The sequence below is a fragment of the Oncorhynchus tshawytscha genome, linkage group LG07 (genome assembly GCF_018296145.1).
Source record: "Oncorhynchus tshawytscha isolate Ot180627B linkage group LG07, Otsh_v2.0, whole genome shotgun sequence".
Lineage (NCBI taxonomy): Eukaryota > Metazoa > Chordata > Actinopteri > Salmoniformes > Salmonidae > Oncorhynchus > Oncorhynchus tshawytscha.
Window position 1 is genome coordinate 16,544,402 of NC_056435.1, and position 27,165 is coordinate 16,571,566.

General features: G+C 41.8%; 1 long non-coding RNA gene across 1 annotated transcript; it reads right to left on the reverse strand.

Annotated features, from left to right (window-relative positions):
* Positions 1–25,857, reverse strand: LOC121846777. The gene is made up of 5 exons (XR_006083703.1): positions 25,634–25,857; positions 10,761–10,825; positions 1,073–1,164; positions 713–789; positions 1–628 (listed from the first exon to the last, which is right to left on the reverse strand). It is a non-coding gene; the product is annotated as an uncharacterized LOC121846777 (long non-coding RNA).
* Between the last annotated feature and the right edge of the window lie 1,308 nt (positions 25,858–27,165).

Below are 27,165 nucleotides of genomic sequence, written 5' to 3' on the forward strand. Positions count from 1 at the left end.
GTAAATATAATTAATTAAGAATGAATGAGAATTATGATTTTGTAATAGTATGAATGGTATTGATTGTAATAAATTATTTTAACCACCTTTTTGGTTGCGTCCTGTCTAAGTTTGTTGTGGGTTTTTCTTTTGTTTGCCTCTTCATGGACAGATTTAGTGGGTGTCTTTTCGGTCCCAGTTGTTGTTACTTGTCAAGATTCAGTGGACACTCCCATAGTCTTTCAGAGCCCCTCCTAAAAAAACAACAAGCTTGTATTTTGGGTTGGATATTGCATCCAATTAATATTTTAATCCATGGCATTTCCTTGGGGTGCCCATTCAGTTGTTAGTCTTCTGTTTGTTGTGTACTAAATATTTCTGTTTCTTTTCATTACTTTACTTGTTTTTTCCTGTGAAGCCATTGTGTTGCATCCATGTCTGAAATGTGCTGTATAAATAAAGCTGGATTTGATTTCAACAAATGAACCCAATGACTGACCAATCAACAGACTCTTGGTCCCTCTTAGTATGAAAATCAGTATCAATCCCACGTTTCAAGCCTGCTGCAGGTGTGGTGGAGTGGTAAACACCACCTCCGGCTCTACCAGGGGATTGAGGTGGTCTCCCACAGCTCTGCTTTTGACTGCCCCTGCAACACAGAAACACATTTAGTAATATATAAAACACACACTAATGGATATGGAGCATCTATGGCCTCAGTTACACCTGGCACCTAAATGTGATGTCTGTCATCCGATCACTCCAAGCTGCATTAGGTTCAGATCTACCAGGATGGGCTTTTGACATTGTCTGGATGCAGTCAGGCCACCGAATATGCAACAGCAATATAAAGAGATGGGGAAAAGTACATTTTACACAAATTACCTTCATAATATCAAATAACAAATGTGTGTGACTGAAAGAAAATTAACTTTCATACAGCCAAAAGGGGTGAGAAATTACACCAATATCAGTGGACAATTTGCACTATTTTAAATAAACATAGATGATAGAACATATTCCCTTTTGCTTATGTGATGAACCGCTAAGGGGACATAAATATTTACCATCTAAGCCATGTGTGACTTCTCACCTCTCTGGCTGTAGAAGTGTTCTTCCTAACCAGTCCCTCAACAGCTCTCTGACTGAGCTCCACCCTCAGTGGGTCTTCAGAGGAGAGGAAGGCTGAGGAGGGATGGAAGGATGAATGTATCAGTCAGTCAATAAAGTGTAAAGCTGCTTTCTATGCTCTTACAAAAATACCTATTTTAGTAGTTTGTTAAAGTAAATAAGGCTTTATGACTGCAGAATACCAACTATCAATCACTTAGATAATGTATTTTCAGGTAGAGATACATCCTTGGGACGTCCCTAGCCCATTGAAGTTGACATTTAAAATGGTTAAGGTAGGGGTTAAGGTTAGGGTTTAGGGTAGGGATGTCCCAAGGATCCCAGATAGCATTGACCATCGTGCATTCTTCTGTCTCTTTTACAAAGCAGGTGTAAAATAAATAGACAAGACAAGTAGGCACGCAATGCATTATGGTCATTGTAGTTCAATTATACCAATGGCTGATGGAACATATTCCCTTTTTTCTTCCTTTATTTAAATTGACAAGTCAGTTAAGAACAAATTCTTATTTACAATGACGACCTGGGAACAGTGCCTTCCTAGACAATGTGCTGGACTGTAATTATTTATGTGGCCCATGGGCCACAGTTGACGGTTGATTGGCTATCAGACAAGGTTCGTTACGCTGCTAGCTGGTAGGACTGCTTTGCTGGATTATACTATAGCTGAGATCCCAATACCCATGTAGACATAGCTCACTGACAGATCAATGAGGTCAGATCCCAATACCCATGTAAACATAGCTTACTGGTAGATCAATGAGGTAAGATCCCATGTAGACATAGCTTACTGACAGATCAATGAGGTCAGATCCCAAATACCCATATAGACATAGCTTACTGACAGATCAATGAGGTAAGATCCCATGTGAACATAGCTTACTGACAGATCAATGAGGTCAGATCCCAATACCCATGTATTGCAAACAGGTCGATTGTAGCGGTAGTCGTTTCGATGGTGACGTACAGTTATTTCGACCGCGGTGGCTATTGGAGTCGTTGTTTCCTGGAAGAAACCGTTGTTGTGCATCATCTTTCAACGCTCCAATACCTGATAATGACCAAACCTGTATAGGCTATTTGGGAATTCAACTTTAATTAACCTGAAAGCGTTGCTTCATAGTAGAGACATCTGTTGGGTTGGTAGAATGTGAAAAGGCCCACCTCATTGGTCAATATTCCCTGTAGTAGAAACATCTGTTGGGTTGGTAGAATGTGGAAGTAGGTTTTAAATTCATACTTATTACAAATCTGCAGTTGTCTGACTATTATATTATTATTTATTGTAAGAAAAGTAAAAATGCACTTTTTGCCTGGAAATAAACTGAAAATGTATCTGCATTAACCACACTAGTCTTCAGTCACCTTGGTAGCTTCCTAGCAGAATCATTCAAGCTGTTCAGACCGCTTCGGTGTATATTTGCCTCTGTATTTGAAACATAATTATGTCTTTTAACTAGTTTCCCTGTTTAATGTCATATTTCCGTTTAGTCAGGTAACGGTATCTGACTTTATTAATTAGCCTATCACTAGGCTAGTTGCTAACTTGCTAGGTTAGCTGGCTAACATCACTGACCATGAGTTCACTAAGCTACTCTCCTCCTGCTAAAGAAGAGGTCTGCTGGACGGAGAAAGAAGGTCTGTGGTTGAACGTTGTCATGAAAGAGGAGAAGGAAGAAGAGGATGTCACAGTAAAACAAGAAGTAGAGGGTGAGGTTGTTACAGTGAAAGAAGAATAGAAAGACGTTACAGTGAAAGAAGAGGAAGATGCGTTCAGAGTGAAAGAGGAAGAGGATGTTACAGTAAAAGAAGAGGAGGAAGAGAAAGGGGATGATGCAGTTTTTGGAGTGAAGGAGGGAGAGATAACTGTTACAATGAAGGAGAAGGAAGAACAAGAACAGGAGGAGGAGACAGGTGATCTGATTAAAACCAGTAAGTACTGTCTTAAAAACAGGTGCACAAACTATTGTTGAACTGATGTGTGTTTTTAAAGCAGCATTCTACTGAATGTTTATGCTTGAATATGTTATTATTTAATGTAGGAATTGATAACTACACTGTAATATACACCACCAAAGAGCGGGTCACCAACAAAACCTTAACAATGGATTAGCAAATTCACTATTTTAATGTCACTCAGAATTGACAAACAAGATATAAATGACACAGGATGTGTGTTGCTATAATAACCCGTGGGGGTGATGTGTGTTGCTATAGTAACCAGTGGGTAGGATGTGTGTTGCTATAGTAACCTGTGGGGGGTGATGTGTGTTGCTATAGTAACCCGTGGGGGTGATGTGTGTTGCTATAGTAACCCGTGAGGGGGAGTAAACACCCAGACAGTAGACATCTTTGAAAACAAAACCAGGAAGCTACTTCATCGTTACCCAGAAAGGATTTGATGTTGAGATTAAAAACGGCTGCATTGGCCCTTTAATGTAAGATACATATTGTAACGGTTGTCGTGGGAAGAAGGTGAGGACCAAAGCGCAGTGTGGTAAGTGTTCATCTTATTTAATGAAACCTGAACACTGAATAACAAAGCAATAAAGAAACAACCCGGAACAGGTTTTAAATTCATACTTATTACAAATCTGCAGTTGTCTGAATATTATATTATTATTTAATGAAAGAAATGTAAAAATACACTTTTTATCTGGATATAAAATAAACATTTATCTGTGTTAACCACTCCAGTCAACAGACTTCGATGTGCGTCTTTAGGCGATGCTGCCAGCATGACGTATAATCTAGTGGACGGAACTCTTCTTCAACAACATCTAGTCAGCCACCTCGGTAGCTTCCTAGCCAAAACATTCAAGGTATTCAGACTGCTTCGGTGTATATTTGCCTCTGTATTTGAAACATAATTCTGTCTTTTAACTACTTTCCCCATTTAATGTCATATTTCCGTTCAGTCAGGTAACGGTAGCTGGATTGATAAATTAGCCTATGTTAGAGTTGCGTAAATTCGAATCTGGTATCAGTCACCGATTTTATACTATGTATTTTTATTAGCTAAGTAATAAATGACAAATGCAACTTTCGTATATACGGGCTCTCTGTAATACCACGCAGGGTAGAACAGAGAACTGACAAGATGTATGTAAACAGTGTTCTTATACTGTGATGGACATAGGCCAACAGACGGGTTGGCCTATCACAGTAGAGACTGGGCGTGGTTTAAACTTGCCCAGCCTATCGCAGGCGCTCAGGCGGATCCCTGCCTCTTGGCGCTTCTTGGAGACCTCCCTCCGTCGATGTATAGATTCCTACTGTTCTGGTATCACCCCCTAGTTATAACAGTTGCTCAGTTCCTGCTATTGTGTTGTTCAGTATTTTTCCATCTCAGTTAAACCTCGTGATGACCACCCCTCCCTATCACAACTTTGTAAGATACAGCAAGTCACACCATGTGCTCAATATTGTTACATACAAACACAAGGACGAAGCATCTGCTGGGCTGTTATCTACAGTTTTGCAACATGCAGGTCACACCATGTTACTCAGTTCTTGTCACACACAAACAGGCAAGTAGCAAGCAGTTGTTTAATCTCATAATGATGCTCCAGTGCACAAATGCAGATACCTCACACAACCAACATCAGATAATATTTAATCATATATATGGTAATGGCTATAATGTAAAACACAGAATCCAACACCTATCACTAGGCTAGTCGCTAACTAGCTAGGTTAGCAGGCTAACATCCCCGACCATGAGCTCACCAAGCTATTGCCCTCCTGCTACAAAAGAGGAGGTCTGCTGGAAGGAGAAAGAAGGTATTTGGCTGAACGTTGTCGTGAAAGAGGAGAATGAAGAGGAGGATGTCACAGTAAACGAAGAAGTAGAGGGTAAGGCTGTTAGTGATGAAAGAGGAAGAAAACTATTATACTTTTTTTGGAGTGAATGAAGGAGAGAGAACTGTCATATTGAAGGAGGAGGAGACAGAAGATCTGATTAACACCAGCTAATCACCAGTAATTCCTGTCTTAAATAGTTTTTGAACTGATGCGTGGTTTTAAAACGGCATTCTACTGGTGTTCTGACCTTAAATGCTGTTTTTTAATGTAGGAATTGATAAAGCTACACTGTAAGATGTGAATACCATCAACAAGCTGGCCAACAACAAAACTCTAACAATGGATTTGCACGCAAAATCACAACTTCAAAACTGCAATTCCATTGTACTAAACTGGAGGGGATTCCTAGTCCACTATTGACTGTGGTAGGGGGGTGCTGAAGATGGCGGCGAGTGCAGACAAGATTTCAGCTTGTTCCGAGTTACCTTAAATTGTATCCCTTGATGCGGTAGCACAAAAAGGGGCTCTGAGGACACCTCCTTCGCTGGATCAGCACACACCGGCTCCGCCTCTTGAGTGGGGGCCGGATAGCTGGCCCGAGGAGATTCCTTGCATTCGGGTACTGCCCCCAGAAGGGAGAGAGTGCGGGCCATCGACGGAATGAGGAAGAGCTAGACTAGCAGTAGAAGTTGAATGGGTTAAACTGATGCAAGAGTTGGGGATATAGGATGCATCTGTCATTAGTAATGTTTTACAGTAACATGTCAAACTGACCCTTTACAGAAATAGCTCGCCACAAGGTTAGAATTTGACTCAGCGCTAAAGCTGACCTGGTCCCGAAAAGAGTATATAAGGAGAGTGCCTTCCTTAAAAGGGCGTGATAGTGCTACTTGACTTATCACCGACAGACAGCTTGTGATACTTCAACTATCATCAACCTAAAAGGTAATATCTGACTTTTATACTCTAGAACAATTGTATCTCTTGACTTCTGATTTCTGAACGAGACATACTGAGACAAATACTCATTATGCTGAATACATCCACTTCCTAACCGGAGTAGATAAATAGCATCAGTGGTGTTACAAAGGGGCTTGATCTCGAACCGTTCTCTTCACTCATCAGTAAATCATAGTACAACTTCTAGTAGGAGAAACAGATATATGTCTGACTTTCATACTCTAGAACATTATACTTCTCGACTACCAGATTTTGTCTTTGGCATCACTGAACATAAAAGAGCATCAAAAGATCTCCTTAAGTAGTTCATATCCATAGCATAACTGGTTAAATATAGTCAGAGTATAACTTCTAGTAGGAGAAGCAGATACTGAGTGATTGGATAAGCCTCTAGAGCAATTGTGAGTGGAAGAACACACTCTTTGGGGACCAACCAGGTCATCCTACGCTAAGGTAATTAACCGCTTGTTGTAATACATATATAAGGCATTAATAGTAGTAAGTGCTTTGATGATGTTTGATGTTATAGATTAAGGACAAAGAAGAAACTGTAATAATGTGTACAACTGTGTGAATTGCAAACATTGAATAAAAAGTAGAAACTAGACCCAAAACCCTAGGGGAGAGAACGCCTCTGACACTCCCGTTCTAGGGGAACAAGTCTAGTTTCTACACTGAAGACAATATGATGGTTTGGACAGAATAATCATTTTATTGTAACATGTATCCTCTATATTAATACTCAAGTAGTATTAGTCGAAGGACATAGACTGTAAATCGTAACCAAGGTAAAGCTTGCGTGAGTCTAGATATAAGAGCATACAAAGGGAAAGTGAAAGTAAAGCAAGCGGTACTCTAAGTCTGATTGATATTATCTAAGATCCCGAAACAAGCCTAACTGCACCACATAAGTCTAATCTCCGAATAAAAGGGCAGGATACATAACCAGGCCAGTCCGGCAGGCCTGTTAGCCGGGTGACATAAGAACTTGAGTGAGACGACTTGTATCACTCTCGACGGGGGTACCTTAACGGTCCTATAGCAAAATCCCCTACCGCGACACTTGGCGCCCAACGTGGGGCTCGATAATATCATATATATACAGATAGAGAACCTACCAAGAAAATCCCTGAGGATAAGAGGATAAGAAAAGTACTATAGAGTTGAACTAAATAGGAAATATTATACAAAACCTCAAGGTAAAGATATGGCAACAGGAGTAAATTATTTTCAGCAACATCAGCGCAGACAGAAAATCTGAGGCAGAGTGGATTTCCTCAAGTAGGAAATGCAGTAGTCGTGCCTAGCAGAAAATGGTCGGAATTTATCCTTAAAATGGCAAGCAGACCTTAAAAAACTGCTAGGATTCGCTCCCCAAGAGAGGCAGACTTGGTAGAGTAAAGCAGGAATCCAAGCAGAAATAGGGGGAAGGCAGGTAGAACTCGTAGTACTACGAAACTTGGTTCTAATAAAAGTCATCCCAGAAAAAGAAGAGGGGCCAGAGGATGTAAATGTGTAGTGGCAAAGTGGCCTGCTATGCACAGCCCTGGTACCCCACTGCAATGGCCCTGCTACAGGATGGGACTCCAACGACTCTAGGAGACACTAGTGTAATGGTGAGAGCCATGCATGAAGACTCATGTCAAGTATTTAGGACAAATTTTAAGCCAACAGGGCAAGAAAAAAGATGAAGGTAGAAAAATAGTGATTTTATAAGCATTAAATTATGAAAAGAAATATGTTGCAGTTCCTAGGGATGGTAAATTACTGTAGATAATGGATCCCATACTACATGCAACATATATAAAAATGATTGATGAGACTGATTTAAAGCCTTTCTGTAGATTAAAACATACTTTACTTAGCTCCTCAGCCAATAAACTGCTTCTTCCACTCTTTTGCACAGAACTTCATCACCCCTCTCTTTCCTTCCTCTGTGTTGGTCCTTCTCATGATCCCTAGCCTTTCTCTCTGCTTCCCTTTGGATCCTGAGCCTCTCCCTCTGGGGGAGTCTCTTGCTTCTTCCCTTGTTCTGCCCTGGAGTGTTAGCAGAGGCCTCCAGCAGGTGCCATTCATCCCGGACGAGCCCCCAATCAACCAAGGGTCTTTATTTATATCCCCCTTCTACTCCCTCTTTTTCACAGTCTCTTACTTTAAGACAGACACTTTACTTGTTTGTAGTCGTTCTATTTATACCGCATGTTCATCTCGGTTTCGTAGCAACCTCTGCTTCTGTCGCACCTTTTTAGTTTCCTGACTGACAGGGTTATCTGTGGGTGATGGCACAGGCGGATGTCTATGGACCCGTTCATACACCATACTCCAGATCACTAAGCCTTTTAACAATTTCCACATTATTTTTTATTATGGTTCTCATTACCCATAAGATGCACTTTAATATTTTAAGGACTGCCCAGTCTATTCCTTTCCAGAATTGATTCAGTACTTTATCTACTGGCAGTCCCATTTTCTTGGCCCATCCTATTGCTAACATCAGGGCCAGAAATATTAGGATGGCTATGGTTATCCATAGACCCATCCAAAATGTGGCTTTAACTGTATCTCACCACTTAGTTACTTTTCCTATTTATTCTGTAACTGGGTTAACTACTACTTCATTCCACGTGGTCTCTAGACCTGTGGTAAAACTTCCCCATCCTGTTCTATACCAGTTTCCACTAGTTTGGTCCGACTTGAGGTTTCCACCTAAATACCAGTAGGTATTGTCCCCAACTCCCTTCTCTTCCAAGAGGTTACAGTAGTTATTTTGACTAGCCTCAAATGGTAATTTTTGCACCCTTGCAGTCAACTCAACGTTTTTGGCTGGATGAGTTACTTGGTATTCTACTGCAGTCCCAATCTGATGTTCTATTCATCAACCAGGTGCTATTTCCTTCCCAACTTTCATTCCATTGGGGCTTATCGGCTGGCCACATTAAGTGTATTGCCCAGTCTTTAAATACTTCTCCCACCCAGGTTCTGGCTCCTGGTTTTAGCATGTATCTTGCCCAGGGGAGTAATTGATATGCTGTCCTGGGTAGTTGGTCTCTAGTTCCCCCTATGTCCCCTGGATTGTAATGGTACTTTAGGCCACCATAACAGGCCAACTGTACATACCCCTGTGACAAAGGAGTAGGGTCTAAGGGTCTTTTTCCCCATCCCATTGCTTTGGGATCATAGGATTTTGAGATTCTTACCCCTGCATGATTTATACTTACCAGGGTCATGTTGGTGGTCACTGTCTCGTTCAGTTCCAGTTCCCCACATTGCATGGTGTCCTGACTAGTAGTCCACTTTTGTAGCATAAGGCCATGGAACCAGAAAAGCACATTTCCCCTGTAACCAATTGGGCTCAGGCTATATCCAAAGTGATGTACAGGAGTTAGTTAATCTTCGGGCCTAATGCCTGGCCTAGACACATGGTCTGCATATTGCCTCCTAGGACAAGCATTTCTTTCTCTAACTCCGGAATCTTGATATTGATATTTGCTATGCACCGCGAAAGTAGGAGCTGCTCCTAGATTCCCAGGGAGGGATAATGACCTCCAGACCACTTATGCATAAAGGGTACTTTCTCCTTTAAATACCCATGCGCACTTAAGCAATGATACCTAGCTCATGCTTCTGTTTTATCATTGGGCGGTTTTGGCCAGATGGTGTTATAATCATTAACTGTTTTGGGCTTTTTGCGATGGAAGGCATTATTTAGTTCTTGCCACCAGTTCCATTCTGGTTTGGACCCACACATTCTTTGGGCCAGGCGCAAACTAGCTTGGTACATTCCATTCTCTTGAGTCAGGTTTGTCCCTAAGCTTCTAAGGTCTATGACTGTCCAGGGTGTATCCCTTGGTGCAGTCATAGGAGTAGTTCTTCTGTTATGTATTGTGTAACAGGTCCAACCTCTGGCTGTGTAATACAAAGACTTGCCATTTTCATCTTTGGCATGGGGTACTTGTTTCCCCTGTTCCCCATATTCTAGTCTATGGAACCTATCCTGGGGTCCTGAGACATATATGTCCTATTTCTTTGGTAGGGTAACAATATACCATGGGTATAATTTCCAAATATCCTTCTAACCCATGCAGACAAATTTCCTGTGTGTAAGTATAGTACTATTTGTTAATTTAGATGCTTTATCCTTTGAAGTGCTTCTACGTACTTTAAGCTTTGCTCTGCAATTTTTTTAGACACAGCACATCCTGTTCTCTCGGCCGGGTCATATTCTCAGACAAACGTTTACTTCGGAAGGTTGTGGGTGTCTGAGTTGACGCTGTGACCGTGGTTGAGCTATTTCCTTGTCGGGTCAAATTTAGGGCTCTAGTGTTCCGTGGCCAGGTCGTGGTGTTTCTATCAACATCACTTGGGTTGTGGCACACTATATCCTCCCATGTACTGGCCAAGGTGTCTTGATCAAATATAAATTTTATCTCAGTTAGGTTACCACTTAGCATACCTTTCCACTTTTCCCCTTTATAGAAGTTGGTGTATTGGCCATCCCTACATGTCTGATTTACTAATTGGGGCCCTCTGGTAAGGTTTACTGCCCATCCATACAGGGTCCCATTTTTTTCTAATTTCCACAAAATAGCAACCGGTTCTGTTATATTTGCCTCAGCGTTATTCCAATGGGTGTAGTTAAACCTTGTCTCAATTTTTCCGTTGGGAACACAGGGCATATAGTATTGCTTTGACCTGTGTCACAGCTTATTGGTTCCCCCTTATGTTTTTGAAAAAGCTCTAAATACCGTTAGGGAGGATTCACATTCTTGTTGAAACACCTCTAAGCCTTGTCTATCTGCTTGTTAATCTTGTAAGTGTCATACATTTAGTAACAGTCCTAAAAATATAGCTAATGGTACTAAGGCTATAGAGGAAAGGGCACTTACCCACCAGCACCAGCCAATTTTACATTCTCGGTGCTTGGTCCTATATTTCCCCAGTCTCGTGTGTCCTGTGGAAACAGGGGAGGCTGGGGGTTAGAACATATATTTATTCTTTCTTTCTTTTTATCAGAGTGGCTGTTTTCCATATTGGTGACCTGCTCTGTCCTGTGCTCTGTTGTCTACTTGTGCCCTCTCCAAGGCCTGGTTTATTTCCCTGCGGGCCAGAGGGGGTTATTCTAAAGAGATTTCTGATTTTCTCCCTAAACCCTCCTAACTGAGTTACATCTCCTTTTTGCTCACCCTTACCCTCTCCGGGGGATGTGACTCTGTCTACCATCATATGGCAGGACCAGACACAATCCATCTTGGATAGGGCATCTTGAGCAATATACAATTGCCATCCCATTTTTACCTGCCACCGTTTCCTACCATCCCCCAATTCTGGGGCCTTAGTCATGTCACCTTTGTGGCAAAAGCCAAAAAAGATCAGACCCCTACCTCAGTGGCCGGTCCAGATCCAGAGACACATTTATGGGCATCATTTATTCACGTGGCAAAGAAAAGTGGCAAGGACATAATGTAATGGCACACTGTGTTAAGATAGATTGCACTCCCGAACATCTTCCCCCTAACTGAGTGTCTAAAAGAGGTTTAAAAGGAGGAGAGATCAGTGCCTCGGCATGATCCTCAATCCATATGATTTAGACATCATAGATAATCATCAGACAAGGTAAATTACTTTTACTATACTCTGTTTGTATTGACTACTTTGACATCAAGGCACGAGCAAACTATTGACTGGTATATCTTAAAAATTGTGTTGTACACTGGAAGCTCACACCACTTAAAAAGAATAAGAGAACAAGGTTGTGAAAGAGAGAACTTCACCCCTCAACAGCACGAGGTGTAGAGAACTCTTGGGAGCAACAAGTTCCATCTTTGGTGTGTCAGTGACAATTGCAGTTTGGCAAGATTGAAAAAGCCCAGAAATAAGTAAGCCTCGTAGTAGCCAAGGGTCGATAAAAGGGAATCAATATCTAAAGGGTTGGTAAGGCCGCACGGCAAGGCCCTTGTTACACCGAAGTGACTAAAATCCTAAAGTACTCTGCCTAACCAGAGGACGGGATAGAGGCTTTTGCTGCAGGTGACGGGCAAAAGTCAGCACCGTGACACCTTCCAAACAGGTAACTCTATGAAACGTCTTTTCCTTTCTCATACTACGCCCATAGTGACGCTCCCGTACTATGTCCGCTTTACTTTCCCAAGGAAATAATACAATTTCAAAGTAGTTATACACTTTGAATAGAGACTGGTGTTTCTTAATCCTCTTATAATTAAATTCCACCTGTTCCAATAATTTCTAGTGAAGTTGATCAGTCTTCACAGGAAATTCTTAGGATTCAGGGCTATTTGCCTAATACTGTTATTGGAGGGGCCGTCATATTGCACTTCTCCAACAGCTATCCCACCGGCATCACATCCCACTATGTTAATGTACCTTTGTGGGCCCGGAGACTGCAGAGTGGTGTGTTTCCAGATCACTCTGCTTGTCCCGGAACTCCTTACTCCTTGTTAAGCCAATTCCTCATGCCTGTTATGGATTGCGGTCCAGATCCCATGATCTGTTCTCCTCACCTGGAGCCCAGACCTAGTCCACTAATTATTTTAAGCACTTTCCTTTTTTTACCAAATTTCTTAGGAATTACCTGTCCCGTATTTTTCTCACTAGGGGGGTTCTTAATCCTGATCCAGTCTCCCACCTGTAATACACAAGGTAGAGGGGGAGAACTGGGGCTAGCTATGTCTATGGTCATTGCTACACTGGGCAGTCCCATTAGTTCTCTAGGGCTAGTGTCTGTGGGAGTTTGGTTAAGCTCAATACAGGCTTGTTCCAGTTTCTCTCCCCAGTCTTTTCCTGCTTTCCAAAGACCAAATCCCATTTTCAATTTTCCAATTGTCCTCTCCGCTGTCCCATTGGCCTGCGGAGTATAAGGAGGGGAGAATATGTGCCTGACCCCTTTGGTCACACACCACTCATCCACCTTCTTATTCTTGTATTGAGATCCATTATCTGTTCTAATGGATTCAAAAGGTCCTAACGTAAGGGTTAACATGTTAAGCAGCTGTAATACAGGCACAGTGTTTGGTGATTTTGATGTTAGGACAACTGAATAACCTGTGGCCATGCAAACACCGACTATCGCGTATCTATGCCCGCCTGAGGTAGCAACCTTCATGGGGCCCATAGTGTCCAACACAATTTGTTTCCATGGTATTGTACATTTAATGGGTTGTCCTGCCTGTGTACCAATATTACTTACTTTTGCTCTTGGCATGTAGTACATTTCTGGCACAGTTCTGTAACTTCACATTTAACGTAGGGAATACCCTCTTGTCTTAATCTTTTCATAAAGATTATAGGGCCTAAATGTCCCCAATCTATATGTAAAGCCTTAAGTTTGTCTTTTTCATGGTGAATTAGTACAACTCTTCGTACTTGAACTAATTCATCCATTTCCTGGTTGCCCTTCTCGTTAAAGTTTCCCTGCGCCATTTTACCGCCTTTGGTATGAGCTTTTTGGTGGGTTACTAAAACGTCAGCTTTGTCCAATAGCTCATGGATTTTACGCCATTCGCCATCATATAGAAGAGTTTTGTTCCTTGCTCCTCTATAATCATTGTTTTGCCATATACTTTTCTCAGAAGTCATTCCTGTATAACAGTAGTAACTGTCTGTGATAAGTTCTAGCCTCTAAGTTGGATGTAGTACAGTGTAGCAAAACTTCTAACACTGCCATTACTTCCGCCTTTTGTCCCGTTCCCTCTATCCGTCCTCTCTTTCTAATGAGGGTGTTACGGATACAGTTATCCTGTGTGTGTGTGTATCCTGTGTGTGTGTTTCTTTTCTCTCCTTCTCCCCTCACAGGTGAAAATCATCACTCCCCAATCAGACAACAATCAATCATCAATCAGAAGACACACCTCCTCCTGTTTCCTACCCTATCACAGTTCCTTTCCCTTGGTTTAAAAACCCCATCAGTTGTTTGCTCTAGAGCTCAATCTCTCTGTAAATGCCATGTCTGTAGGTCTCTGTGTTTCACTCTCGCGTTGTGTCTTAACCTCTCCTTTGTTTGAGCACCTTCATAGCACTTTGTCATCACCTGTGAGTGTTGTTTTTGGTTATGGTGTTTGTTTGTTGCTGGTGGGAAAAGGGGGAAACCAAGACAAGTCGCCCATGGGCATACACTACCCGTAGGTGAACTTTGTTAAATACACTAGTTAGAACTGGGCGGACCACCCACTGTATTTTTGGTTAGTTAGTTAGCTGTTGTTAAAGTAGGCTAGTCTAGCTTAGGGGTGTTTTTGTATATTTGTTTCTTTCCTTGGGTCCAGCTCAGCCCCTTTTCCTGCTTCCCCCCCATTACCGTGTGTTTATAAATAAACCTGGAGTTTGACGGTAGATTTCTGTTGTCGTGGTTATTTCGTTCACCCTTTTACTTTGTCACAATAATAATTTGCATAGGTTATGTTACGGGTCTCATTACCATCCCCCCTAGACTGTCGGGCCAAAAGGGATTCGTAACAGAGAGTGTCTCCTGAGTTCTGGTCTTGGGCTAGGGCCATAATTCTATTCCAATAAATTTCTAGGAGGGCCATTTTGGCTCCTTCCTTGTCATATCTTTGTATTGGGCCTTTGAGGGGTTTGTTAAAACACTTAATAGTCCTTTCAAATCCTTCATTAGAGATTAGTAGGTTACCGTCTCTATCTAGTGGGTCTCCTGTAATTTCTAATTAGATCCACAGCCCCTTGGTGGGGTCTCTGGGTTCATTTTCTTTGGCTACCTCAGCCATGGCTTTAACCTCTGAGCACGGAACCCGGTAGCGGGCTGAAATTCCACAACATACGGTGATCGCTACATAAATAGTCATATTAAACATTCATGAAAATACAAGTGTCTCACATGTATCGAAAGCCTAGAATCTTGCTAATCCAACTGCGTTGTCAGATTTAAAAAAGGATTTACTGTGAAAGAATACGATGCGATTATCTGAGTATCGAGCCCAATAAAAAAAAAAAAAAAATCAACCAGCGCAGGCGTAACAATCACAAACTGCATTAAAATAAATAGTTTACCTTTGACGATCTTCGTCTGTTTGCAATCCCAATGCTCATTGTTACACAATGAATGATCTTTTGTTTGATAAAATCAATTTTTATAGCCTAACACAAAACATTTTGTGAACCGCTTGTGTCGTGAATTCCGTCTCATTCCATTTTCGATGACACATTCCAGGTAAATAACCCACACAGAATGTGACTTTTCCAGTCATGTTTGGTTTCACTGCAATCAACTGGTTTGTTTGTAACACAATCAAACCTGATGGGTCATTTCGCGGGACGTATTGACTGAAAGAAACCGATTTGAAGAGAACAAGTAATGACATCATTGTGCACCAATGATTTGCCCGCTGTTTCGTTGATTGACTATTTTAACCCAATAACCACTGATCGTCTTGAAATCTAGCTGGGTAGATAGCCAATGAGCTGAGGTAAATGGCAATAGGTCATGTTAATGTGTTGCAAGACCAACCCATGTAGTAAGCTCCGGTGTAAAGAGAGTAATTCGCTATTGAAGTTTCATACCGGAAGGAGCAACACATATTATGCACAGCGTTGTTTCGCATATTCAGCTGTTTATATATCAATCATTATGGCGACTAAGTCAGGGAAAGCTAAATCAAAGTCAAGATATACACACAATTTTAAAATAAATTGATTGGGAAAGTGCGACAGAGATTGTAGGACGATTCATTTTGCGATTCCCAAGTGGAGGAATATTTTTTGAACGGGAGAGGACATCGTTTTGGACTGGTAAGTTCTTCTCATGCTAATGCCCTTGTTTGAAATTAATAATATAAAATATTATGTGATTTTTATTTTATTTTAGAAGCGATATATAAACATGTAATGTCATGAAACGTGAGATGCGTGTGTGTGCTGCCCCACCCCAACCCACATGAAATAGCCTATTTGAGGCTGTTAAGGGGAGGGGAGGCCCACAACAATGGCCAAAGTGAAATGGAGACAGTAGATACAGCTGGTCTGTTGTAATATAATAAAGACTGTAGATCTAGCTGGTCTGTCATAATATATTCAACCTTATGTTCCATGTACTCTATATATATGTTTATTATACCTGTTGATACAGGGCTCATATGTGAAACTATTCTAACTGAACATTTACTTTCACAGTGACACTGACTCCGAATGGCAGCCCCCAGGGCCAAGGTGTCCATCCCCCACTGAAGCTGGTTCATCCAGCTACTGCCACAAGTGGTGTTCATCTGCCCAAATTTATTTCTGCAGGCATGGATGTGCCTCAGGGCCAAAAGGGCACAGCATGGAGGCGTCGCTGTGTTCATTGCAAATTTAAGTCCCCCATCACCTGCACCACATGCTTGGTGACCCTCTGCTTTACAGCAGAAAGAGACTGCTATGGCACCTGGCATCAGCAGCACAATATTGTGTAGAGCTTTGGCAAAGTGGGTGGGGTTATATCCTGCCTGCTTGGCCCTGTCCGGGGGTCTCATCGGATGGGGCCACAGTGTCTCCTGACCCCTCCTGTCTCAGCCTCCAGTATTTATGCTGCAGTAGTTTATGTGTCAGGGGGCTAGGGTCAGTTTGTTATATCTGGAGTACTTCTTCTGTCTTATCCGGTGTCCTGTGTGAATTTAAGTATGCTCTCTCTAATTCTCTCTCTCGGAGGACCTGAGCCCTAGGACCATGCGTTGAAACTGCTGTTCCAGTTTCAACTGTTCTGCCTACGGCTATGGAACCCTAAACTGTTCATATTTACTCGAGGTGCTGTCCTGTTGCATCCTCTACAACTACTGTGATTATTATTATTTGACCCTGCTGGTCATCTATGAACGTTTGAAAATCTCGGCCATGTTCTGTTATAATCTCCACCCGGCACAGCCAGAAGAGGACTGGCCACCCCTCATAGCCTGGTTCCTCTCTAGGTTTCTTCCTCGGTTTTGGCCTTTCTAGGGAGTTTTTCCTAGCCACCGTGCTTCTACACCTGCATTGCTTGCTGTTTGGGGTTTTAGGCTGGGTTTCTGTACAGCACTTTGAGATATTAGCTGATGTACGAAGGGCTATATAAATAAATTTTATTTGATAGAGGACTGAGGGTCTTCCAAATATTGAAAGTGTGTAGTTACCCATGTTATTTTGTAAATGTATATATTTTTTTCTTTTTCCCCATATTTTTTTCTCCATTTTTTGGGGGGTGTGTGTTAGAATATCATTTTGGTATTTTGTATATAGTTATTTGTTTCAATGTATACCTTCACCAATTTGGCCACTTGGGTACATTTGGGCTACTTGTGTGGGACACCTGGGTGACTTCATGATAAATGTCATGTAGCACACTCATTTTGGAAGTTATCATTCTGAAACTTTGCACAAGTACTGTTGCCCTCGTATGTTTTTCACTGAAATTGTCCCCATCATCCTATCTGAATGTTTGTTTTATCTTGTTCATTTTAAAGATGATACAAAAAGAAAATTTAAAAAACATGTTTTTTTTCATTGTATTTTCCTACATTCAATTCACATTTACACAAACTTCAGAGTGTTTTCTTTCAAATGGTACCAAGAATATGCATATCCTTGGTTCTGTGCCTGAGCTACAGGCTGTTAGATTTGGGTATGTCTTCAGGCGGCAATTTTTAAAAGTAGGGGGGTAGCTCTAAGAGGTTTTAAGACCCAAAGACCCGAGAAACAGAAGGGAAATAAAGCAAAAAGGGGACCTAGGGAGACAGGAAGTAAAACTAGAAACTAACCCATTGTGGTGTCAGGAAAATAACCTCACACTCAACGTCAACAAAACTAAGGAGATGATTGTGGACTTCAGGAAACAGCAGAGGGAACACCCCCCCCATCCACATCGATGGAACAGTAGTGGAGAGGGTAGCAAGTTTTAAGTTCCTCGGCATACACATCACAGACAAACTGAATTGGTCCACTCACACAGACAGCATCGTGAGGAAGGCGCAGCAGCGCCTCTTCAACCTCAGGAGGCTGAAGAAATTCGGCTTGTCACCAAAAGCACTCACAAACTTCTACAGATGCACAATCGAGAGCATCCTGGCGGGCTGTATCACCGCCTGGTATGGCAACTGCACCGCCCTCAACCGTAAGGCTCTCCAGAGGGTAGTGAGGTCTGCACAACGCATCACCGCATCACTGCGACACCTACACCACCCGATGTTACAGGAAGGCCATAAAGATCATCAAGGACATCAACCACCCGAGCCACTGCCTGTTCACCCCGCTATCATCCAGAAGGCGAGGTCAGTACAGGTGCATCAAAGCTGGGACTGAGAGACTGAAAAACAGCTTCTATCTCAAGGCCATCAGACTGTTAAACAGCCACCACTAACATTGAGTGGCTACTGCCAACACACTGTCAATGACACTGACTCTACTCCAGCCACTTTAATAATGGGAATTGATGGGAAATGATGTAAATATATCACTAGCCACTTTAAACAATGCTACCTTATATAATGTTACTTACCCTACATTATTCATCTCATATGCATACGTAGATGCTGTACTCTATATCATCGACTGCATCCTTATGTAACACATGTATCACTAACCACTTTAACTATGCCACTTGGTTTACATACTCATCTCATATGTATATACTGTACTCGATATCATCTACTGTATCTTGCCTATGCTGCTCTGTACCATCACTCATTCATATATCCTTATGTACATATTCCTTATCCCCTTACACTGTGTATAAGACAGTAGTTTTTTTGGAATTGTTAGTTAGATTACTTGTTCGTTATTACTGCATTGTCGGAACTAGAAGCACAAGCATTTCGCTACACTCGCATTAACATCTGCTAACCATGTGTATGTGACAAATAAAATTTGATTTGATTTGATTTCCTCCCACCAAACAGGAAGAAGATGGGAGAATTTACAAGCACTAATATGGCAATATTTTTAGAAAACCACCCCAGTCGTAATAGATGGGACAGGTATGGAGGAGACATGTATGAAAATCAAGTGTTGTGTTGGCCCAACCCAGGGAAGGGCATGAATTACTGTGCAACATGTGGCGGCCCGTTAGAGGGACAACTACATGGGATATTAAGTCTTAGAGGAAATAGAACCGAATCATGTTGTTGGACATGTTTAACACAAGCTAGAAGCTGGCCTATGATAGATGTGATAATACAGAAAAATGGATGGATGGAAGAGGAAGTGATACCTATGGAAATAAACCTCCACCATCATGGAGACTTAGTTCCTTGGGATCCTATAACGGGTAGAGTGGTCTTGTCAGGATTAACAGGAGAGATGTATTATACAGGGGGGAAGTGCGGGAAATGACCAACCAGACCACTTCGAAGAGTGTAGTGAATGTATGAGACCAACCACTGGAGTGATTGGCTACCCTGGTAGGGGAGCTCGAGGAAGGAAACCCCCGTGTACAACTTGCGTTTGTAAGCTGCCTGAACACAGTGCAAGTGAAAAAATGTTTTGGTGTAGTCCCATGGAGCCATGGAGACAAGACGTAGAGTTTAAAAAGCTAGCAAAACAGGGACGCTGAGTGACTAAAACAGTAATGAAGAATAGTATGCATGTGCTTCAGAGATATGTTTATCAAACTGATTTGAAGGGGGAGAGAGCGGGCCATCGACGGAACGAGGAAGAGCTAGACCAGCAGTAGAATTTCAATGGGTTAAACTGATGCAAGAGTTGGGGATATAGGATGCATCTGTCATTAGTAATGTTTTACAGTAACATGTCAAACTGACCCTTTACAGAAATAGCTCGCCACAAGGTTAGAATATAACTCAGCGCTAAAGCTGACCTGGTCCCGAAAAGACTATATAAGGAGAGTGCCTTCCTTAAAAGGGCGTGATAGTGCTACTTGACTTATCACCGACAGACAGCTTGTGATACTTCAACTATCATCAACCTAAAAGGTAATATCTGACTTTCATATTCCAGAACAATTGTATCTCTTGACTTCTGATTTCTGAACGAGACATACTGAGACAACAACCCTCCACACTCCTCGTGCTGAATAAATCCACCTCCTAACCAAAGTGGATAAATAGCAACAGTGGTGTTATAAGGGCTTTTTGTCTCGAACCGTTCTCTTCACAAATCAGTAAATCATAGTACATACTTCTAGTAGGAGAAACAGATACTGAGTGATTGGATAATCCTCTAGAGAAATTGTGAGTGGAAGAACACTCTTTCGGGACCAACCAGGTCATCCTGCGCTAAGGTAAGTAACCGCTTGTTGTAATACATATATAAGGCATTAATAGTAGTAAGTGTTTTGATGATTGTTGATGTTATAGATTAAGGACCAAAAAGAAACTGTAATAACGTGTACAACTGTGTGAATTGCAAACATTGAATAAAAAGTAGAAACTAGACTCAAAACCCTAGGGGAGAGAACGCCTCTGACACTCCCGTTCTAGGGGAACAAGTCTAGTTTCTAAACTAAAGACAATATGATGGTTTGGACAGAATAATAATTTTATTGTAACAGGTATCCTCTATATTAATACTCAAGTAGTATTAGTCGACGGACATAGACTGTAAATCATAACTAGGGTATAGCTTGCGTGAGTCTAGATGTAAAAGCATACAAAGGGAAAGTGAAAGTAAAGCAAGCGGTACTCTAAGTCTGATTGATATTATCTAAGATCCCGAAACAAGCCTAACTGCACCACATAAGGCTAATCGCCGAATAAAAGGGCAGGATACATAACCAGGCCAGTCCAATGGGCCTGTTAGCCGGGTGACATAAGAACTTGAGTGAGATGACTTGTATCACTCTCGACGGGGATACCTTAACGGTCCTATAGCAAACTCCCTACCACTTGGAACGAGCCCAAACAAAACTCATCTCCAATACGAAAAAACATGCAGTCAAAATAAATTGTGATCCATGGCAACTCACTGGCTAAACGCAAAACTGACCAACCTTTTGACTGACCAACCTTGAGACAATCAGAAACCAAGTTGTCCTCACCATGGACACAAGCACCAAAAACTGTGTTTTTTTGACAAGTAACAATAAATCACTGATATCGATTAAGGGGGAAATCAGGTTGTATGTGCTGTTGAAACTAACACAACAACAACAAAAAACACATGGAAATGGGAGATATATATTACCTCACTGGTTAGAGGACAACCTGCAGAAGACAGTCAGCTACATTTGGAGTGATGCATTAAATTTAGGAGTCGTTAAACAAAGGAACGCAACACTTATTTGTCATAACTCATATCATGCTAAAATAATTTGTGGGAGATGAGGTTGCACGTCCTGTTAAAACTAACAGCTCAAAAACCACACGCAATCTGGGAATAATGTGTACATCCCTGGTTAGAGGACAATTTGTAGAAAACAGCTAGCTACATTTTGAAGTGTTGCATTTTGATTCAAGTGGGTCACCAACGTGGTCAGTGTAACACAAATATTTTTTGGTGAATCACTTTTTGTTAAATCACATAAATAGTACTCTTTCAATTCAGAGCCTGGATTTTCCCCCTGAGGCTAATATCCATATCATGTTGAAATCAATTGATAAGGGGGCAAACGTTAAAACATTCTACATTGTGACATTATTTAATTGATATCATGAAACAACTCCTTCATGTATGTATTTTCTAATATTTGATCAAAGATCTTTTATCAGATTATCTCGAGATTTCTTTCCTGTGTGTGTTCTCTGGTGTTGTGCCAGGCTGTTTGACTAAGTAAAACTCTTCCCACATTGATTACAGCTATAAGATTTCTCTCCTGTGTGTGTGTTCTCTGGTGTACTGTCAGATCGCCAGATTGAACAAAACTCTTCCCACATTGAGTATAGCAAAAGATTTCTCTCCTGTGTGTGTTCTCTGGTGAAGAGTCAGATTGCTCGAAGTAGTAAAAGTCTTCCCACATTCATCACAGCTATATGGTTTATCTCCTATGTGTGTTCTCTGGTGTGTGGCCACGCAGTCGTGGGTGAACAGGGAGTACAGGAGAGGGCTCAGAATGCACCCTTGTGGGGCCCCAGTGTTGAGGATCAGCGGGGTGGAGATGTTGTTACCTACCCTCACCACCTGGGGGCGGCCCATCGGGAAGTCCAGTACCCAGTTGCACAGGGCGGGGTCGAGATCCAGGGTCTCGAGCTTGATGACGAGTTTGGAGGGTACTATGGTGTTAAATGCTGAGCTGTAGTCGATGAACAGCATTCTCACATAAGTATTCCTCTTGTCCAGATGGGTTAGGGCAGTGTGCAGTGTGGTTACGTCGTCTGTGGACCTATTGGGGCGGTAAGAAAATTGCAGTGGGCCTAGGGTGTCAGGTAGGGTGGAGATGATATGGTCCTTGACTAGTCTCTCAAAGCACTTCATGACGGAAGTGAGTGCTACGGGGCGGAAGTAGTTTAGCTCAGTTACCTTAGCTTTCTTGGGAACAGGAACAATGGTGGCCATCTTGAAGCATGTGGGGACAACAGACTAGGACAAGGATTGATTGAATATGTCTGTAAACACACCAGCCATGGGACATGCTTAACACCCCGGCCATCTTACAATCCAAGCTTGATGCCCTCAATCTCACACAAATTATCAATGAACCTACCAGGTACAACTCCAAATACGTAAACACGGGCACCCTCATAGATGTCATCCTAACAAACACGCCTTTCCAAATACACCTCTGCTTTTTTCAATCAAGATCTCAGCGATCACTGCCTCGTTGCATGCATCTCTAATGGGTCTGCGACCAAACCTCATCCCTGTCAAACACTCCCTAAAACACTTCTGCGAGCAGGCCTTTCTAATCGACCTGGCCGGGGCATCCTGGAAAGACATTCACCTCATCCCGTCAGTAGATGATGCCTGGCTATTCTTTAAAAGTGCCTTCCTCACCATCTTAAATAAGCATGCCCCTCTCAAAAAATGTAGAACTAGGAATAGATATAGTCCTTGGTTCACTCCTGACCTGTCTGCCCTTGACCAGCACAAAAACATCCTGTGGCATTCTGCATTAGCATCGAATAGTCCCCGTGATATGCAACTTTTCAGGGAAAGTAGCTTTTTTAAACAGAATCCTTTGCATCCTGTAGTATGAACTCAAAAAAGTTCAGGGACAATGTAAAGTCCATGGAGAATAAGAGAACCTCCTCCCAGCTGCCCACTGCTCTGAGGCTAGGAAAGACTATCACCACCGATAAATTCACTATAATTGAGAATTTCAATAAGCGTTTCTCTACGGCTGGCCATGCTTTCCACCTGGCTACCCCTGCCCCGGTCAACTGCCCGGCACCCTCCACAGCAACCCGCCAAAGCCCCAACATTTCTCATTCACCCAAATCCAGATAGCTGAAAAAGCTGCAAAATCTGGACCCCTACAAATCAGCCAGGCTAGACATTCTGGACCCTCTGTTTCTAAAATGATGTGCGAAAATTGTTGCAACCCCTATTACTAGCCTGTTCAACCTCTCTTTCGTATCATCTGAGATTCCCAAAGATTGGAAAGCTGCCGCGGTCATCCCCCTCTTCAAAGGGGGTGACACTCTAGACCAAAACTACGACAGACCTACATCTATCCTACCCTGTCTTTCTAAGGTCTTCGAATGCCAAGTTAACATACAGATTACCAACCATTTCGAATCCCACCGTACCTTCTCCGCTATGCAATCTGGTTTCAGAGCTGGTCATGGGTGCACCTCAGCCACGCTCAAGGTCCGAAACGATATCATAACCGCCATCGATAAAAGACAATACTGTGCAGCCATATTCATCGACTTGGCCAAGGCTTTCGACTCTGTCAATCACCACATTCTTATTGGCAGACTCGACAGCCTTGGTTTCTCAAATGATTAACTCGCCTGGTTCACCAACTACTTTTCCAATAGAGTTCAGTGTGTCAAATCGGAGAGCCTGTTGTCCGGACCTCTGGCAGTCTCTATGGGGGTGCCACAGGGTTCAACCCTCGGGCCGACTCTCTTCTCTGTATACATCAATGATGTTGCTATTGTTGCTGGTGATTCTCTGATACACCTCAACACAGATGACACCATTCTGTATACTTCTGGCCCCTCTATGGACACTGTGTTAACTAACCTCCAGACGAGCTTCAATGCCATACAACTCTCCTTCCGTGCCCATCAACTGCTCTTAAACACAAGTAAAACTAAATGCATGCTATTCAACCGATCACTGCCAGCACCTGCTCTCCAGTCCAGCATTACTACTCTGGACGGCTCTGACTTAGAATACGTGGACAACTACAAATACCTAGGTGTCTGGTTAGACTGTAAACTCTCCTTCCAGACTCACATTAAGCATCTCCAATCCAAAATTAAATCTAGAATTGGCTTCCTATATCGCAACAAAGCATCCTTCACTCATGCTGCCAAACATACTCTCGTAAAACTGACCATCCTACAGATCCTCGACTTCGGTGATGTCATCAAAAAATTGCCTCCAACACTCTACTCAGCAAACCTGATGCAGTCTATCACAGTGCCAGCCGTTTTGTCACCAAAGCCCCATACACTACCCACCACTGAGACCTGTTTGCTTTCGTTAGTTGACCCTCGCTTCATACTTGTCGCCAAACCCACTGTCTCCAGGTTATCTACAAGTCTCTACTAGGTAAAGCTCCGCCTTGTCTCAGCTCACTGGGCACCATAGCAGCACACACTCGTAACACGAGCTCCAGCAGGTATATCTCACTGGTCACCCCCAAAGCCAATTCCTCCTTTGGTCGTCTTTTCTTCCAGTTCTCTGCTGCCAATGACTGGAACAACCTACAGAAATCTCTGAAGCTGGAGACTCATATCTCCCTCACTAGCTTTAAGCACTAGCTGTCAGAGCAGCTCACAGATCACTGCACCTGTACATAACCCATCTGTAAATAGCCCATCTATCTACCTACCTCATCCCCATACTGTATTTATTTATTTATCTTGCTCCTTTGCACCCCAGTATCTCTACTTGCACATTCATCTTCTGCACATCTACCATTCCAGTGTTTAATTGCTATATTGTAATTACTTCACCACCATGGCCTATTTATTGCCTTAACTCCCTTATCTTACCTCATTTGCACTCACTGTATATAGACTTTTTGTTATCTTTTGTTTTGTGTGTTTTGTTTATTTCATGTGTAACACTGTGTTGTTGTATGTGTCAAATTGCTATGGTTTATCTTGTCCAGGTCGCAGTGGAATAAAATTAAGGTGGAATAAAAATAAAATAAGAAATCCATACAATGACCAGTAAGCATACTATATACTCAATTTACGTCGCAAATAGTGCAGTTAGTATTCGAACACAGCTCAGGTCTCTGGGCTGCCATTTTGCTTCTGTTTAAATCCTAGGATTTAAAAAAGACACACATCAATCAACCAATCTGCAGTTCAAATGATAATAAAGCTGTAATTCCACCACTGTTTTGCTAATAAGATGATAGATGGGGCTGGAGAAATGTAACTACTCTCAAATTCATAGACAGACCTATGGATGCAAGGACTGACCATCCATGATATCAACATTATAGTTTTAACCATGTTGAGGCTATACAGTGTTGATTTATATTGTTTCTTAACATTGCAGTAAAAAAAGCTTATTTGGGGTTCTGATGGGGTACAACAGTTGAACTAAGCCCATGAGGCATGTGTTATATTCTTCAAGAATCACTGGATATAAATAAATAATTTAAAAGTCACAATATGGATGTAGCAATTGCAGATTTCCGCTTTAACATCACACATCAGTTCAACAACTGCAAAGTTTGTGCCTCTGTATTTAAGCCAGTACTTACTAGTGTTAATCATGGAACGGTTTCTCAAAACCATCTTATGGCTAAGTTCACCGTTAGAACCATTGGATTAAGATGCCCTTTGGAAACCGGGCCCAGGTATTCAGTTCCCTCCTCTTCTTCCTCCTCCATTTTCGATGTGACAGTCATCTCCCTCTCTTCCACTACACAAACTGAATACTCACTCTTCTTTTACTGTAACATCCTCCTCCTCTTTCACTCTGAACGCATCTTTCTCTTCTTTCACTGAAACGTCTTTCTCTTCTTCTTTCACTGTAACAGCCTCACCCTCTACTTGTTTTTGTATTGTAACATCCTCCTTCCTCCTCCTCTTTCACTTCTTTAACAGGAGAGTAACTTAGTGACCTCATGGTCGGGGATGTTAGCTAGCTTGGCTAGTGCTAACTTAACCAGGCAGCTATTTGACCAAAAACAACCAAGTAAATATGAAATTAAATCGGATAATTAACTAGACAACAGAAGTGGGTTTAAAACACAGTGGCTAATAAACACAAAAGCGTCTAAAGAGCTTTATTGGTTTGGCTATTTTGTCTAGCAAGCTACCGAGGTGTCTGACTAACTGTTGCTGCTGTTGAAAGAAGCGTTCCGTCCACTAGATTATTCGTCACACCAGCAGCGTTGCCTTAAAGTCGCAGACCGCCATCTGTTGACTGGAGTGGGTAACGCAGTTGAGTATAATGTATATTTAATTTTCAGACAAAAAGTTAAAGGGTAGGAATCAGAGACGACGCGAATCCTAAAATATTCATTAGCCCCCCCCTAAAATGAATCAATATTAGTCTAAATACTTTTTCTGTAATTTATTATTTTCGTCAACCGTTCCATCGCATCTTAAACTTCTTACCGGGCCGACACTAGGACCGGGAGAGGCTGCTGTTGTTGCATTAGTGACTTTAATTTTTTTTTTTTTAAATCAATACATAAAGCACATGAGGGAACACAAACATACATAGATTACAAACAATAGACAATCGAGCTAGGGGGTACAATATCACATTACAATTACACAAGGACCTTAAGGGACATGCATATACTTACAATTCTAACAGCTTTTTTGTTAGTAGAGCATTTAACCGTCTTAAAATACAGTTCAATTTCTTTTTGTAGGGTACAAAAATGTGGTTTTCTGTTTGTAAATTTACATTTGTGTATATGAAATTTGGCCAAAAGAATAATGAAATTAATTACGTAAAAATGATTCCGCTTATTTTTATTGTATGTAAAGAATCCAAACAGTACATCTCGCCACAATAGTGTAAAATCTTCATAAATGTGTTCAATTATAAACCTACTGATGTCTTGCCACAGTTTTCTTACATGCATACAATGCCAAAAACGATGCAAAACTGTTTCTGGGTTGTCATTACAAAAGGAGCAATTTGAGTTGATGTTTTCCTTAAACTTCTTCATATAGTGGTTGGCAGGATAATATTTATGAATAATTTTAAAGGAAACTTCCTTAATTTTGTTAACAAGTAGGTATGTGTGTGGCAACATCCAAACTTTTTTCCAAC